Source organism: Helianthus annuus, chromosome 14 (assembly GCF_002127325.2).
Source record: "Helianthus annuus cultivar XRQ/B chromosome 14, HanXRQr2.0-SUNRISE, whole genome shotgun sequence".
NCBI lineage: Eukaryota > Viridiplantae > Streptophyta > Magnoliopsida > Asterales > Asteraceae > Helianthus > Helianthus annuus.
In genome coordinates this window covers 35,032,343-35,045,923 of record NC_035446.2, presented here as the reverse complement: position 1 = coordinate 35,045,923, position 13,581 = coordinate 35,032,343, and the positions used below count along the sequence as shown (strand labels likewise).

Here is a 13,581-nt window from a genome sequence, read left to right as displayed (position 1 = left end):
CAAAAGGTTCTCGGCCCAAAGGCCCATTCGGTCACTATTCACTCGAGACCTCATGGTCTCGAGTCGGGTTCTTTGTTGTTTCGTGTTGGGTTCTCGGTTCGCATATAACGCATACATAAATATACCAACGCACACATAATAAAGCACATATCACATAAAGGTTCACGTTATCATTAAGTTTAATCATTCAACTAATCACATAACGTACAAGCAAGTTACAACGAAAGGTTCTAAATTTCGAGTTGTCACAGTGACAAGTTATCAAAGTCTAGGATGATATAATCTAGTACCTTGACATATGAACACTAGTTCATCATCAAAGATTCGATTATTCGGATAATATGTTTATGTATTATATAGGTTATGTAATATATATTAATAAATCCAATAGTCAAGCATGAGGTAGAAGATTAAATCTTCATTTAGGTACCTCTAAGTTTCATGGAAATCATGTAGGAGGTAGGAAGAGGAGTCTTCCATTTAGGTACCTTTAAGTGTTCACTACTACACTTGATGTAAAAACATACAAGGAGGGTCATGAACTAGGAATAATACAAGAATATAAACAACTACTCTATGAGAAATCATCAAGTAATGTGGGGATTTTATGTTGGATAACCCAAGTTAGTCCATAATCACACCTACATCAAGTCTTGGACTTAAACATTACTTGTGGGTTAAAAACCCTAAACAAGACAGAATGTATATGAGGTTTAACCTCTGATTTTGAATGTCTCAACCTTGTTTTTAAGCCTAACTAACCATAGAAGTGGTTATAAGCATAAGGACATAGGTTTGAGATGAGTTAAACTCAAGTTAAACAAGTTTAGTAAAGATTTAGATGAAATCAGAAATGAACAGTGAACTTTGGAGCCTTTTTGGCGACGTTCCAGGGACTTATTTACTGTGAAAAACCCATGGAATTGAAGCTAAGGTCAATCCAAGCACATAGGAAAAAGAATGGACTAAAACAGACAAGAAACGGGTGAGTTATGCTCACTTTAGTGAAACTTGCTGAATCTGCTCGAACTTCTGATGTTGCTGCGAATTTAGAGTGATTAGAAAGAGTTGAGAGTGTTTAGAAAAGTGAATATGGCTTGGAGATGGCTTAGTATTTATAGGGAAGGATTAGGGTTAAGGTTGGTTGGCATTTAATACAAGTTGTTAGTTGTTAAAACAATTAAAAAAATCATTCAATTCTGCCTCAAGGGCTGCGACCAGAACTTAGGCAGATTCTAATCTTTCTTTATTTTTTTGTTTTGACAAATTAATATGTAAGTTAGCCATTAAACATTTAATATTATTATAGATTAGTGCATACATAAGTAATCATTAAAATATTAGGTGTTAATCTATATGTACTTAAAAATTTAGTTATATCAACTTTTTACAACCTTCATTATGAGCCTCTTAAATACATTAGTGTATGGCAGACTAAAAGTCTCAAACAAAACTCTATATTTTTACATTTTTCTTCCCATTTTGCCCTGCTTTCCCTACATCAAACCCTCAGAATGTTATCATCAGTTTCTCAACTCAATCGTTGCCCTTTGATTCCTGAATTGCCCCAATCGATTCTTCTTCCCTCAAATTAGTTTTAATCGAATGGTGCTCTTCCCCTTTAATGCCACCGCTAAAGCTTCCTCCACCTTCTGTCTATACAAAATGACCTTTTTTCTGTCTTTGTATCTTAATTTTCTCCGACGAATACGCATGTTATAGTGACAAAGAGGGAAATCCGGTGTTCCCTCTGATGCTTCCGATTGCATATTCAGAGAAGAGAGGGAGGGAGAACCAGAGAACACAGAGAAAGAAGGAGATGCGTGAGCGGCTATTAACAGGGGTTAAAGCGATGTCGGTTTAGTCATCTAGGGTTCCGACAGAGGGGTTCAACAGTTGAGCTGTAATCCGGGTTTTAAATTACAAGGTAATTCAAAGGTTCTTCAAAATTTATGGGTTCTGTTTAGATTCTTGGGCGTTTTTAATCACTTAATTTTCGTGGTAGTTAATATTTGTAGTTGAAAGATTGAAAGGGATTTCATGGGCTTGAATTCAAAAGATTCCAATTTCATGGTCAAAGATGAAGCTGATGAAGTATGCAAAGAATCAGGTTTTTTGTTATATTTTTCTTCAAGTTTATTAACCGAATTTGAACGCTTTTTACAAACTGAATTGAAGTTAGTTATGTTGTTAATTTAAACTATTAGGTTTGCAATTTTGTTGTTAGTTTTACTTTATCGGGATTATATTGTTTAAATTGTGTGTCGGTCCATGTCTTGTCGCATGCCTTACATTATCTGACAAGGCAAGATATGTCGAGTTTAGCGACGATGAGACGGCGGTGGTTAAATCTTGAGGCCCTATAGATTTGGTGGCCCAAGGCCCAAGCCTCAAAATACTTGGGTTAGGTCGGCCCTGCTGTCCAAAATACTCATCAAATAGGAACATTGTGTTTGACCGTACAAAATACTCATTAAATTGTTTGCTCCGCCGCCGGGTCTTTAGATAAGTCAAGAAAGGTAATATGCCTGTACTATGTTCCCACCTTTCACAAGAATATATTTTGATTTTTCGCAGTATCGTAAATAAATAGCTCTGGGCAGATCATTGACGTTGATCAAGACATACATTTCTGAGTGCCCAGACAATGTTGTTGTGATGTCTCCAATTAACCATGTAAGTTTATAAGATACTCCAAATAATCTATGTTAAACAAAGTTGAAGCTGAGGTCTTTACGGTTATGAAATTCTCGAACTTGATATTGGAAAGTGAAGACAGACTGACAAATCCCAAGGTGCAACAATTGATGGAAATTCTTGATGTTGTTCAGCGCATTAGCAAAAGGTATCGTAATAATATTGTTTTTGTAATCATAATTTAGATTGTATTTCGTTGCTGATGGGTCGATGTGTAATATATGAAAAAATAGTTATAAAATAGGGTTGAGCATATAACCGAAACAACCGAAAAATCTGAACCAAAATAATGGAGCCGAAACAAAAACCGATGGATCGATTTTGGATTTTTAATGGCCGAAAATTTTGGAGATTTTAACCCATTTTGACCCGTTTGATACCTAACCCGCTTATGTTGCCATATCTTTTAGGTGATTAACTTACGGACCATCTAAAACAGAGAGAAAGGGTTCCGGCCACGATTCTTACCGGGTGTCGCTTATATGGAGAGATAGTCATGCACGGTTAGTCGGTTTGTTATTCTCCCAACTGTTACGCTAAGGTAATTCTCTGTTTTATATGCCACATGGCATCAGATGTGGCATATTTTCAATTATGAATTGCTCTAAAAAATCTTTTTCAAAATTATGAGTTAATTTGGTTTTTCGTTCTTCACATAAGCATTTCTGTGGATTATTGCTTAAATACTCATACATCTCACCTCTGATTGGGTTCTGATCCTTTTTTATTCATGTCACAGGTTTGATTGCAAGGGGTGTTTCTTTTCGTCATGGCGCTCTTGGTGTCGCTCCTACCCTCGCAAAAAAGCAGCCAAGGTATACAAATTAATTACAACTTTTCAACACTCAATTATTCTTATAGTTATGAGTAGGCCAATCTAGGTTGTGTTGTATACTTGTATATGAAACGGGTCAAATAAAAGTTCTTGCTAAAAGGGGTGTGGGTTGGTTAAAAACGTGTTGAAAGGCGTTTTGGGCTCAAATTTTAATTTTAATGTATTTAACCTCCTAAATTGTTGCGAGAATAAAAGATTTTTTTAAAAATTGAACATGTTGCACTGTAGTAAAGATGAACCCATTTTTACCCGTTTGATACCTAACCCGCTTATGTTGCCATATCTTTTAGGTGGCTAACTTACGGACCATCTAAAACAGAGAGAAAGGGTTCCGACCACGATTCTTACCGGATGTCGCTTATATGGAGATAGCCGAGCACGATTAGTCGGTTTGTTGTTTAAATACTCATATACATCTCGCCTCTGATTGGGTTCTGCTCTTTTTTATTCGTGTCATAGGTCTGATTGCAAGGGGTTTTTCTTTTTGTCATGGCGCTCTTGGTGTCCCTCTTACACTCGCAAAAAAGCAGCCAAGGTATACGAATTAATTACAACTTCACAAAGGTCCCAGCCAGGATATGATTTACAATGATAACAGTCAATTTCATGCTCCCACATTTGTAAGGTTGGTTTCTGAGGGGAATCCATTGTTTTTAAATAAAATGGTGAAAGACACCAGCAGCAGTGCACCGTTCTATGACAAATCATGCCAAGCATTGCTTGCTTAGTACAACAGATTAGAGCTCATATGTCAGCAGCATGTTGATGTTTTTATTTTTTGGTTTTAGGTTGGATTTGGTTACCAGCAGCAGCTGGTTCTTGGAATGAGGTCGGGTGGTGGTCGTAGGTTTGTACTAGCTGTCTGTCTGATTAGGTCAAAGCCGTGGGACCAGTTCCGTCCAAAAAATTTAACAACTTCTATGCAGCAAGCAACAGATATGTAAATGATGTTTACTAATTACAATGCCAACATCTTGTCTTACTACTGATGTTGGACCGTGTTCCGACCCTAAACAGTCAGTTGAGAACGTTCATCTTCACATACGAAGGCGGAATCAACGTAAATGAAGTTACACAGCTTTTCCTTTTCAATTCCTTCTCTTTTATTACTTTTTGAATCAGATTTGACAGAGTTTCAGTGCCAATACAATGATCAGGTTCCGCTTCAGTGTCCACCAAAAGACTGACTAGGTTTCGCTTATGGTGACTATATATAGCACCTGAGCTTTCGCTTATTCGACATGCCAAATAAGCGAACCTCTCACCTAAACCACATAAGCGAACCTATTAACTGACACATAAGCGGAACTAATTCAACATATGTATAAATAAGCGAAACTATCAACATAAAACCTAATTTTGACAATCTAGCTCCTATGTTGACCTATCTTGATCTAAGACGTAATGCAGACGTAGTCAACAGACATTCCATGCATCAACAGACTCCCCCTTGGATGTTGACAAAGTCTTCAGCTCCGAGTCTTCAGTCTTGGTCTTTTCTTCAATTCTCTGTCTTCTTATCATAATCACTTTAGCTTCACAGATTTAAGATCACAACCTGACTCCAACTTTTATCTTCCCTTTGACTATTGATCCAGACTCCCCCTTTCACAGACTCCCCCTCTCGATATGCTGGGATCTGAGAGATCTGGTTCATGCTTTGACAATTAGCTTCCATTGGAAATAATGAAGTCCAAACCTGTGTCTCAAACAATAACATTACAAACTATCTTTCCAAAAATAAAACACAAACTTAATCAGCTTTAGAAATCCACTCAAGTATTCAGGTTCAAGTTAATGACCCTGATTACTCAATTAATCTACCAAGTTCAACTTAATGACCTTGGTTGATCATTTGACGAATCAAACTGATTTTGTAAAAACATTTTCACTTTTTCTAAAAACAATGTAACAAGCATCAACTTAATGAACTTGTTTTGTCTTTGAAAACATCTCAATTTCTGACAAAGTAAGCTCTCCTCATTCTTCAGCTCAGAACTTTCCTACATCTGCTTCAATCTTCGAGAATTCAACAATCAACTCTCTACTTTGGTTTGTCAAAAATAAAGCAGAAATAAAATCTTTTTGGATTTTATAAAGTGTTCTAAACTAAAAAATGAAATACAGAAAACTTAAATTGCGGAAAATAAACAAAGTAAACTATATACAAACTTATTTTTGTTGAGCATGTCAGGGAATCATATCAGCTTTTCAGACAAATTACTAGTACCGTTAAGCTTCATTTCATATTCAGATTTAAACAATTCACCTCGATTGTTAATATACTGATCCATCTTAAATTCTCACACAATTTTCAATTTATTCAGGATACAATTTAGATGACTTATGAACTTAGCTTAATTCATGTGTCCCACCTCTTGAATATACTCCCGTATCCAGAATCCCAATATTCAGTCTTACAGGTGAGTATACTACAATGATATATGTACATAAATTAGGTATGCGAGGGCCGAGGGATCTCAGGTCGATACTTCCGTATGCGTAGAGAGATATCAGCTTCGACTTTTCAGTATGTCCCCTTTAGAGGATCTTTTAGTTACAACAACAGCGACTATCAATTTTATTGTTTCATCTGCATGCTGAGGGTTTATGCTGTGTTTCAAGCATTTGATGAAAGTATTATCCAAGGACTAGGTCAGAACTTCCGTTCAGCAGAAGTCCCGGAATAATACCCCAGACATCATTGAGTATAAAAACCTAGTATATCAGAATACGAGACCTTTCAAACGAGATTTCAGGGGTTACCTATATATCCAAGTAGTGTTCCCCACGAATTTCGCAAGTTTGAAATTTTAGGTTTATATCCCGAATAAATCTACTAAATGTGCGAAAACCTATCGACACATCATTAGTGAGATTGTTTAACTCATTTAGACTTTACAAATCTTTAGCATACTGTAATTGTCTAGCTGATGTACTATCATTTTCCCTATATACACAAGCTCTTTTTCAGATTTATCATGTTTTTGTATTTTTGCATTTTTTACTGTTTTTGTATTTTCTGAAAATAAATCTATATACATCTATCTACTCTACTCCCCCTAAATACCAAAACACGTAAAAAATCGACAAACGATTGCAGATTGTTTCTCGTCTTCATCCGCAACAGTACTCTCATCAACGCTCACAATTCCATCCGACACCGAAAACAATTTCATACCATTAAGTTTTAACAAATATTGAAACCGATTTTTATCAAAAGCTTTGGTATGCAAATCAGCTTTTTGTTCGTCAGTGTGGATTTTCTCAATTCGTATCAACTTTTTCTCGAAACAATCGCGAATAAAGTGATGACGAATTTCTATATGTTTGGTTTTAGCGTGATGTACTGGATTCTTTGTTATATTTATTGCGGCCTCATTATCAACAAAAAGAGGTGTGTTAAGAAACTGCAAACCGTAGTCGCGCATCTGTTGCTGTATCCACAGGATCTGAGAGCAGCAACTGCTAGCAGAAACATACTCCGCTTCACATGTAGATAGCGCCACAGACGTTTGTTTCTTACACTGCCAGGTAACCAATCTAGGACCAAAAAACTGGCATCCTGCAGTTGTTGATTTAGCATTGACTTTGCAGCATCCGAAATCCGAATCGGAATACCCTTCGAGCGTAAAGTCGCCTTTCCTAGGATACCATAACCCCAATGACGGAGTACCTTTCAGGTAACGCAATATCCTTTTCACAATAATCATATGCGATGCTCTCGGGTTAGACTGAAATCTTGCCGCGAGGCACGTGGGGTACATGATATCAGGACGTGAAGCAGTTAGATACATCAAAGAACCTATCATGGAACGGTAAAACGTTTCATCAGCCCTGTCTCCGGTGAGATCTGGGTGAATCCCATGATTTGTTGCAAGTGGGGTAGCAACTGGAGTAGAACTTGACATCCCAAACTTCTCTAGAATATCACGAACGTACTTTGTCTGATGAATGAAAATTCCCTCAGGTAGTTGTTCAACTTGAAGACCCAAAAAGAATTTCATCTCCCCCATTGATGACATTTCGAACTTTTGCTTCATCACCTGTTCAAAATCTTTACACAATTTCTCATTCGTTGACCCGAAAATTATATCGTCTACGTAAATCTGAACTATCAGAAGATGACCATCAACGACTTTAGTGAAGAGAGTGGCATCCACTTTTCCACGAATAAACTTGTTAGCGAGTAGGTGTTGAGACAAAGTCTCGTACCAGGCTCTCGGGGCCTGGTGTAAACCATACAGCGCTTTTTCCAATAAGTAGACGTTGTTTTTGTGGATTGGGTCAGTAAAGCCCGGCGGCTGACCAACATAAACCTCCTCTTTGACCTTCCCATAAAGAAACGCTGACTTTACATCCAACTGATATACTTTGAAGTTCTTCCAAGACGCAAATGCTAGGAAAATTCTGATTGCTTCTAGCTGTGCCACAGGAGCATAGACTTCAGTAAAATCAATCCCCTTCTGTTGACTAAATCCCTGAACAACGAGTCAAGCTTTGTTCCTTACAACAACTCCTCTGTCATCTCTCTTACACTTGAATACCCATTTTGTATTGATTTTCCTTTGACCATCCGGCAAATCCACTAACTTCCACACTCCCAACTTTTCAAACTGACTCAACTCTTCTTGCATCGCTATGACCCAAGAATCTTCAGTAAGCGCCTCTTTGTAAGTTCTCGGTTCAATCTGCGAGATAAAACAACTTAATGAAAATTCAGTTTGTAAAGGTGCTACTGTAGAATAAAAACATGTAAGGCCCTGGTCAATTTGACGTCTCGTGCGAACGCCTGCTTGCAATTCTCCTATGATCAACTCCTCTGGATGATAAGAAAGAGTTCGCGGCATCACTTCGCTTGGAACATCTACATTTCCCTCCAGATTAGTAACATTCTGATCTGCATCTTGTTCACCAACTTGGTTTGTTTTACTTGATATCTGGATCTGCTCCCCCTCAGAATCTGAATCACCATGGTCAAATACTGGCATATTATCAGCTTCTTGATCATCATTCACTGCTGACTGATTACCAGGAGCAACTTCATCATCATGTTCACCAGCATTACTAGGACCTGCTTCATCGTCATTTGAAGTTTCCTGAGGTCTTCTAGAATACTCCGCTGGGAACCTTAGTTGCGACTCATACTCTCGCAAAATATCCAGCTCATCAAAGAAATCTTAATCTTCCTCTGATTCTTCTCTCATGTCAAACGAATCCCAAAGTTTGTCATAATGATAACGCCATGAATCTCCAGGATTCTGCGGCGGCATAGTGTAACCTTGACATTCAACATTCGCTGTTTCAATAATCCGCTTCTCACTTGGAACGAAGACACGTCGCAATGGATTGGCATAACCAACAAATATACCCTCAATGCACTTCGAACCAAACTTTCCATTAGGCTCTATAACTGTACAGGATGACCCGAACGGTTCTAGATACTTCAAATTTGGCTTGCGGTTATTGATTAGCTCAAAGCATGTTTTGTTGAACTTTTTGACAGTGAGAACCCTGTTGAGCGTATAGCATGCGGTAGAAACTGCTTCAGCCCAAAAATTTATCGGTAACTTTGAATCTGCGAGCATAGTTCTAGCCGTCTCGATTAGCGTCCGATTTTTGCGTTCTGCGACTCCATTCTGCTGCGGAGTGTACGGAGCACTAAACTCATGCAATATACCTCTTTCATCACAAAATTCTTCCATCTTACTGTTTTTGAATTCAGTACCATTTTCACTTCTAATTCTACTGATAGGCCTTTGGTACAGATTCTCAATCCTTCTAAACAACGCCATTAAACTGTCAAACGTTTCGTCTTTCATTTTCAAGAATGAAACCCACAAAAATCTGGAATAATCATCAGTCACGACCAAACAGTAATAATCTCCTGTAATACTCTTGACATTCACCGACCAAACAAATCCATGTGAAGTCTTTCCAACGGTCTTGAAACTGAATTGACTTGCTTTGTAGGGTGTGACTTTTTCATCTGTTTGCCTTTGACACAGCTTATGCACTCCCCTTCCAGATGAAAACCTTTGACATGAACTCCTGTGACCAAATCGTTATGCACCAAGTGATTCATCTTCCTTAGGTGAATATGCCCCATTTTTCGGTGCCACAATCTTGATTCTTTCTCAGTTGCCCTGGACACAAAACAATGAGCCTGACCCGTGGTTGTAGTAGCTACGCTCATGTCCAATACGTACAGATCATTGACTCCTGGTGCCCTCATGATGATCCATTCCTCAGGTATCACAAATCCCGGTTTCAAGATCAAACATTCTTTGTCAGTGAAGTGAGTAGTATACATCCTGTCGCAGATCTGGGAGATACTCAGTAGATTGTTCTCCAGCTCAGCGATGTATTTAACTCTCTCAAACGTTACGATTCCATTGGATAACATTCCTTCACCTATAATCTTTCCTCCTTGATTACCAGCAAATCCTACGTAACCACCGTTGATATTCCTCACATCATATAGTAACGCAGTCTTCCCTGTCATATGTCTTGAAGCTCCACTATCCATAATCCATCTGGATACAAGTTTTGAAAGATCCTGCACATAACAGACTATCACTTAAACAACTTCAAGAAAGATGCCGATTCATGCTTCGCGATCCAGGAAGCTCCGGCAATTCAAACTATTTAGTCAAACATGGTGTCCACCCAGGCCTCATCAGCCTTAGGTGTAACCTTGACTCTTGCAATTTGAATTTTGAAATTTTCAGCCTTGAGAGGTGGAAAATTTGCATCATAATCAACCGTAATTGATTCTTCAGCCTTTTTCACCTCAGAAGTTGAAATTTTCTTCTCAACTTTTGGTTTCCAAACTTGGTGAGATAATGCAACCCTTTTGTACAATTTGTCGTTTTTAGTTACCAACTTCTTTACGGGTTCATTTTTCACACTCTTTTTCTCAACAACGATTGGTGTTTTTCCCTTCACATCAACTTTCTTTTGTTGAGTCTTCACAGTTTCAGTCTTAGGCTTCACATGGTTACACTTTCGTGCAATGTGACCAACTTGATTACATCTAAAGCAAGTTCAGTACCCGACTTGTGCCTTCAGACTGAGTCTGTGAAGTTCTCTTTTCAAAGAACTCTTTGTTTGATTTTGAAAAAATTTCTTTTTCTTCATCAGCAAGTGAACTCGAACTATTCACAAACACCTTCTTCTCAACAAACCTCTTGTTTGGAACATTTCTTTTCTGATACGATTTACCCCCCTGATAACCACCCAACCAGTTGTTCTTGTTGTTATTGTAAAAACGCGGTGGATAAACAGATTTCTTGTTGTAATCTTTTGCTTTCTCAAAATTCATTCTTGTCTTTGTTCAACTCAGATTGTTCACTTTTGACAACTCAACTTCAACCAATTTGAAAACATTTGTCAATTTGTTCATGTTTACATTCTCAATCGGAAACTCTGAATCCGAAAACAACTTATCTGAACCCAACATCTTGTACATGACAAGATTTGTTCTTAATTTAAGTTGTTCTTGGACTTTTGTTTCGGAATGTATTTGTCCAAGAAACACCCATCTTACTATCTGTTTTTAGAACTTTTTCAACAACACTTTTTACTACATCATTTTGGACACTATCGTCATTAGAAGATGTGAACGTGACATCAATGTTCTCAGGAAGTTTCACTTCACTTCCTTCCTCAAGTTCAACCAACCCAGATTGCTTTTTCGTGTAGTTATCCAGAATCGGCGGTGGAACTTTGTGAAAACCCACCCCAGTTCCATCAGAATACACGTCTTCGCCAGCTTTGTTTTTCCCGATGAGTTTGGGAACAATGTGCTGCAACACAAAGCTTGCGGAGCTATAGCTGTTAAGCTTTAACTGGATTCGCTCGTTTTCAATTTCAGCCTCTTGAAATTTAAGTTTCAATTTAGCGATTTCATCCAGTTGTTTGTTGATTGATTCTTCTTTTACTCTCAGCACTACTTTTAGATGTTCGTTTTCTTTAAAAGTTTTACCATTTCGATCATTACTATCTTTCACTGTGCTTTTAAGTTTTTCAAACTTTTCAGAAATTTGACGGTTTTCAAGAATTAACCTTTCATTTTCATGTTTAACTTTTTCGTGTTCAATTTTATCAGTTTCAATTTGAGCAGTTAATTCTTTAATCCGTTCAGTTGAAGCTTTCACTGTTTTGTCACGACCAAGAATCTGATTCTCAACGTTTCTGACCTTTGCTGTCAGATCTTTAATTTTTTCACCGTTGAGATATGTGACAGTATTACAAAATTTGCACTCTTTGTTGCAATTTTTGCAATCAACATTTCCTTCGATCTTTTTACCTGACGCATTCGTTGACGAGTTTGGACTGACCTGGCCTTTTGACTCAGACACGGAGTTAGAGTCTACCTCAAGTGCTTTAGCAGCCAGCACTTTGTCAGCCATTTTTCCCAGGTTCTCTGCAGTCAACTCCTGCGTTGTATCGATAATGCCAGTATCAATCTTCTTTGCTTTCTCGATCTCTTCTTTCTCCTTTTTCTCTTTCTCTTCTTTCTCTTTCTCTTCTTCTTTCATTTTCTCGGTTGGAGTTCCCCACCATTTGTTTTGCCAATACTCATCCTCTTCTTTTATCTCCTTGATGATGGCTTCCAGATCAAGCGTTTTGTCATCAATCGCAATATTTCCATACTCATCAAGATAACACTCCCTATCCGGATCCCATCTTCTCGCTCTTCTAGCTTCCAGATAGATACGAGAATTTCTAATTATTCTGTTTTCAGCAATCATTTTCCTATTGTTATACTTCTGCTCTTCAGTACGATTATCTTTCCACGGAATAGGTTCATCGTTTTTCGCCATGAATGCGTAACCAACCGCATCTTCTTCCGGTAAAACTTCTTTGCTCCAATCATACCCCTCATCATCGTAAATCACCGCAAGAGCTCTAGATTTCTCTCTGTTATCTTCTGACTGCTTCAATCTAGGCGGCTCAGATTTATTTTGATGATAAATCGCCTTCTTGTAGTAATCATCTCTGAAAGGGTTCTCTGACTCATCAGCATAAGCGTTCTTGCATTCTCGCTTGAAGTGACCCTTCTGCTTACACTTGAAGCATGTCACTTTGGATTTATCGAACCCCAGTTTGGTAGATGGACCACCAATTGTCTTCCTGCCGGTAATTTCCATAAAACGATGTGCTCTACGAACAGCACTGGCCATCGCCCAACGAATATCGATTAACTCCATTTCTTCAGGATCTATTTGATCATAGTCCTCTTTCGTCAGATTTGTGTTGCCGATCTTCCCAGCTACTAACCCTTCATATGATTCCAACACCGACGCCAAGAAGACCATCTGCTATTTGGCTGACTCCTCGTCAAAATTCTGAGCATTCTTCAAATCTATTGCGATGTTGCAATGAAACTTTGCATCAGAATGACTTGCAGATGATGAAGATCCACCGTGATAACCACTGTGACTTCCACTGCTTTGACTGCTTTGACTTTCTTTGCTTGCTGTCGACACATTATTAGCAGAAAATGCAGTTTTTGGAGAAGTTGCTTTTGGCATCATGCTTTTCGGATAATATAGATCCAAATTCTGCTGGTAAGATGAGTGATTGACTTTGTATGTCTTTTTCAGCTCTAACTCGTGACTCTCGAGTTTCTCAATCAACAAATCTAACGTCAACTTTTCTGGATCCTTAATGGTATTCTTCAGCATCAACGCATAATACCTCCAATCCATCTCGTCGGGTAACGAATCAAACAATTTGTCGATAAGCTCATCCTCCGAATAAATGATATCATGTCGTGCTAATTCCAGCTTCAGATGACCAAACCGTTCTATCATTTTGCAAACTGACTCGTTTTTCAGACATCCAAAAAGATCAAACTCTTTCCTAAGAAGTTTCTTTTTACTTTTCACAATTTCAGTACTTCCTAGACATTTCTTTTCTAGCTTTTGCCAAAGATCTTTTGCTCTGATACCACTTGTAGGATCGGTTTTGACACCGTACGATTGCGTAACGAACGTTCGACGTGCGGAATTCGTGAACGTGCGTGACCGAACACACAAGAA

At 38.2% G+C, this 13,581-nt stretch overlaps 1 long non-coding RNA gene across 1 annotated transcript; it reads left to right on the top strand.

Moving 5' to 3' along the window:
* The first annotated feature begins 2,015 nt into the window (after positions 1-2,015).
* Positions 2,016-4,215, top strand: LOC118486362. The gene is made up of 4 exons (XR_004878640.1): positions 2,016-2,110; positions 2,578-2,676; positions 2,776-2,845; positions 3,823-4,215. It is a non-coding gene; the product is annotated as an uncharacterized LOC118486362 (long non-coding RNA).
* The last annotated feature ends 9,366 nt before the right edge of the window (positions 4,216-13,581 follow it).